Source organism: Hemibagrus wyckioides, linkage group LG24 (assembly GCF_019097595.1).
Source record: "Hemibagrus wyckioides isolate EC202008001 linkage group LG24, SWU_Hwy_1.0, whole genome shotgun sequence".
Taxonomy (NCBI): Eukaryota; Metazoa; Chordata; class Actinopteri; order Siluriformes; family Bagridae; genus Hemibagrus; species Hemibagrus wyckioides.
In genome coordinates this window covers 5,015,661-5,019,955 of record NC_080733.1, presented here as the reverse complement: position 1 = coordinate 5,019,955, position 4,295 = coordinate 5,015,661, and the positions used below count along the sequence as shown (strand labels likewise).

At 38.8% G+C, this 4,295-nt stretch overlaps 1 long non-coding RNA gene across 1 annotated transcript; it reads left to right on the top strand.

Annotated features, from left to right (window-relative positions):
- Positions 1-616: 616 nt before the first annotated feature.
- Positions 617-2,689, top strand: LOC131345502 (uncharacterized). Its single transcript, XR_009203486.1, has 3 exons — positions 617-775; positions 971-1,036; positions 1,129-2,689. It is a non-coding gene; the product is annotated as an uncharacterized LOC131345502 (long non-coding RNA).
- The last annotated feature ends 1,606 nt before the right edge of the window (positions 2,690-4,295 follow it).

The window sequence follows — 4,295 nt, the reverse complement described above, 5'->3', positions numbered from 1 at the left end:
AGAGAGAGAGACAGACAGAGAGAGAGAGAGAGAGAGAGAGAGAGAGAGAGAGAGAGAGAGACAGACAGAGAGAGAGAGAGACAGACAGACAGACAGGCAGAGAGAGAGAGAGAGACAGACAGACAGACAGGCAGAGAGAGAGAGAGAGAGAGAGAGAGAGACAGACAGAGAGAGAGAGAGAGAGACAGACAGACAGACAGACAGGCAGAGAGAGAGAGAGAGACAGACAGACAGACAGGCAGAGAGAGAGAGAGAGAGAGAGAGACAGACAGACAGACAGAGAGAGAGAGAGAGAGAGAGAGAGAGAGAGAGACAGACAGACAGACAGGCAGAGAGAGAGAGAGAGAGAGAGAGAGAGAGAGAGAGAGAGAGAGAGAGAGAGATGAAGTATGAGGTCCTGACTCATTTTATGTCAGACTTGCAGCCAGAAAATTATTCATTTGTTTACACTGATTGGAAGTTCTATAATTCCTGAAACTGAAAGCCAGTGTCCTGGGAAAAAGGTTAAAAAGTCTGGGAGAGTTTTTGGGAAGATGCATGCAGTATGATGTCATGCTTCAGCTTTGTCTCAGTAGGTGCTCAGTGTACTGAAAGACACACCACTGAGACAGCTGAGAATAATCAGTACAGCTCCAAGAACAGAGTTTATAGCACTAATCTGTACAATATTGAGATCACTGGTAGCATTCGATTTAGATGAGATTTTGAAAAATTGGGATTGGGATTCAGATTGGTGTTATCTTTGAGCTCTCTTTCAGAGTTTGGGGGCGTGTCAGTAAGTAAACAATTGCTTGTACAAAATTGGATGCTGTACACTTACTATGTAATATGGAGGGATAAAGTTTACAGTGGCTTCATAAAATGATTAAACAAAACAGTTCTAATGTGAAGTATCTGTGTTGTTATTAACATTTTCTAGCAGTAGAGTTTAAAAACCTTGCTGTATATTTTGTATTTGTCCATCTCATAGATGCAAAACCTTGAGAGGAACCAGGCTCAAACTGGATCCATCCTCATCTGAGGGACGTCGGAGAGTGTGATTATAAATCATTTCTTTTCTATAACTCTGTAGTATGTGTGCCTTACTGTTTAACCAGGAAATTCCTTCTATATTCTATCTTGTTGAAGTTTTGAACAGTTCACCGATGGAGGTTTGTGTCAAAGCACAGAATCCGGACCTGCCTGATCCATCCAGACGCTCTACCCCTGGTCGGAGTCTCATTGCTTTATGGTGTTCACTGCTGCTGTGGAGAGATCTGAGAGGACAGCCTGTGACCCAGGGGACTGCTATGGACAGAACCACTTGGAGACTATCACACCGTCTATGAACTGCCATTGCTTTTATGCAGGAAGGAATGAACTCAGAACCTACACTGACCTATTAGTTCGTCAAGAGCTCTTGGTTGCTGTTGTAGAAAGGACATTGTCAACATTTACATTATTTACTGTCCAGTGTCACCCAAATGAGGATGAGGTTCTCTTCTGAGCCTGGTTCATCTCAAGGTTTCTTCCTCATATCATCTCAGGGAGTTTTTCCTCGCCACCGTCACTTCAGGCTTCCCATTAGGGATAAATGTTAGGGTTAAATATTAACTTAACTTTAAACTTTTTCTACGTTTCTATACTTCTGTAAAGCTGCTTTGAGACAATGTCCATTGTTAAAAGCGCCATAGAAAAAAAGTTAATTGAAATGAATCTGAGGGGGAAAAAATTCTGATGCATTGAAGGTTCCTCAGAGCACGGTGAAGTCCATGATTCTTAAATGGAAAAAGTTTGGAACAACCAGGACTCCCCCTGGAGAAGGAGAAGGTAAGAGAACCTGATGGTCACTCTGGTTGTGCTCCAGAGATCATGAGGAGATGAGAGAGACCTGTAGGTCAACCATCACTGCAACACTCCACTATTAAAGTATCTTCTCAGTGAGACACATGAAAGCCTGATCTGAATTTGTTTCCCGAATTGTCTGTCACAAATCGACAGTCTGAATAGCTTCTGTAAGCTCTGTATGTTATATTCCGAATAAACATGAGCATTCCTGTTTAAACCCGGTGCAAAAATCAGACCTTCAGCATTCTGGGATATGAAAAGACCACCAGAAGAATATCTCTGCTTTTGGAATGTGAATTATTTGACCCAAGCTCAAAGAGCTCATCTAACTGCACAAGCACGACTTCTTCATGTTACAAACATCTTACTCAAGCTGTCCTTTGAAGACGGATGATTTGCTGGAGCAGTACACAATCTGGCCAGAGGCCTGCTGGGAATTGAAGGGTCATAAAAGTTGCTACTAAACTCAGGAAGACTTTTCTACCTTTCTCTGACTCTCTCAGAGAAACTTATTCTCAGACATCAAATTTTTTTTCTATTCTTGTTTCGTTGGTAATTTATTCAGCCTCACGTGAAGGAACACTTGACAGAAGCCAGGACGGATTTTGCAGTAAACATTTTGGACAAGCTGAACGTCTCCTCATTAATCTTACGCTTAGGATTCAAATTTCCACTTACGTTTTAAACAATAAATTAATATTCGGGGAAAAACAGGAAAAATAACTAGAACAGAAAAGACACTCAGATAAAACAGCGACAACGACAAAAATTAAATTTATTGGTTTATATATTTATTTATTGGATTATTTTTGTAAGAAGAAAATATTATTAACAAAATCAGGACTCCTGATTTTTGGTGATCAGGAACAGAAACAAACCATCAACATTTTTCATTTTTTTGAGTTCTTCAGTTCAATACAATTTTACGGAAACTCTTTGCAATAACAGTACGTGAATAATCATACCCAAAAATTAATAATCATCAATAATTACTTAGAATAAATTATTTAGAATAAATTACTTAGAATAAATAATACTTTTATCATGTACTCATGAGTTCTGATCATGAAATCATGAAAAAAAAATTTAGTCCTGAAAAAAATAAAAATAAAATAAATAAATAACAACAACAACAACAATAATAATAATAATATTCAATAAATTATCATCATCATCATCATCATCATTTTAAACTTTTATCATTATTATTCACAGTTTTTATATTCCTCTACAGATGCTTTATGATAATGTTCATTGTTTAAAAAAGAACGAACAAATACAATAAAATTGAATTAAATTTAATGAATACGTTTTACAGATCTACAGCATATTTCCACAGCTCAAGAACACTTCACATGCAGTTGGAAATAAGGGAGAACACTAATAAACAACAATACAGCTGACAAACAGAAACAAAAAACAGATCAGTGCAAACAGACCAGTAAAGATGGAGAATAAGAAACAGAAGAGGAAAGATATTTCAGCCGGTAGAGGAAGAGCCGAAGAACTAGATGTGTTTTATTTTAAGTGGAGATGGTAATAGCTCGGAGGTCCTGTGGAGTGAATTCCAAAGTTTTTGAGCGATGAACCACTGAAACTCTGTAGAGTGAGTAAAGGTCTGAGAGGACCTGAGGGATGTAAGGACGGATGTAAGGAAGCTCAGATAGATAAGGAGGACCGAGGCTGTGGGTGGCTTTGAAGGTCAGAGGGTGGAGTTTGTACTAAATCCTGGATGCTCCAGGTAGCCAGAGCAGATGGTGTAAGATGTGTGTAATGTGAATGCACTTACAGGAGCAGGTGAAGACTCTGAACTCGCTGTTTAGAGTCAGTTTAGTTACACTGTTCATTAAAGACTTAACACTAATTCCTTCCTGCCGAAGTTTTCGAAATATTCACTGACAGCGGCAGATAGTCTCCAAGTGGTTCTGTCCACAGCAGTCCCCTGGGTCACAGGCTGCCCACTCAGATCTATCCCCAGCAGCATTGAGCACCACCAAGCAACAGGACTCAGAGTCCAGGGGTAGAGAGTTTTGGCTTTTAAGTTGAATTTTATGCTAGTCATGCCCAGATGAACTCCCTTCATCAAGCACAAGGATGAAAAGTCTTTCATTTTCATGGATGGTTATGCAGTCAGACTTTCAAACACATCACAGTCAACATGTTCTTTTTCTTTTCAAACAAGAATTGATCCGAAACTTTCTGTAAAGCCAAAAGAAAAGACACAATTCTACAACAGACACCAATAAAACGTCTCTTTAAAGACGAGTGAATGGAGGAATGTTGTGTTTCAGTACTTTATAGATCATCAGAATAATCCATAATGCAGTATTTGTGAAATCTCCAGGTTATTCCAAAACTAGAACAATGCCACCTCTGTAACAGGTTTATGCATTAGTTTTCAGTGTATGATATTTAGTATATTTTCGATCAGTAAGTGTAGAGCCATTTATTGTCATTTAACAGCTTTT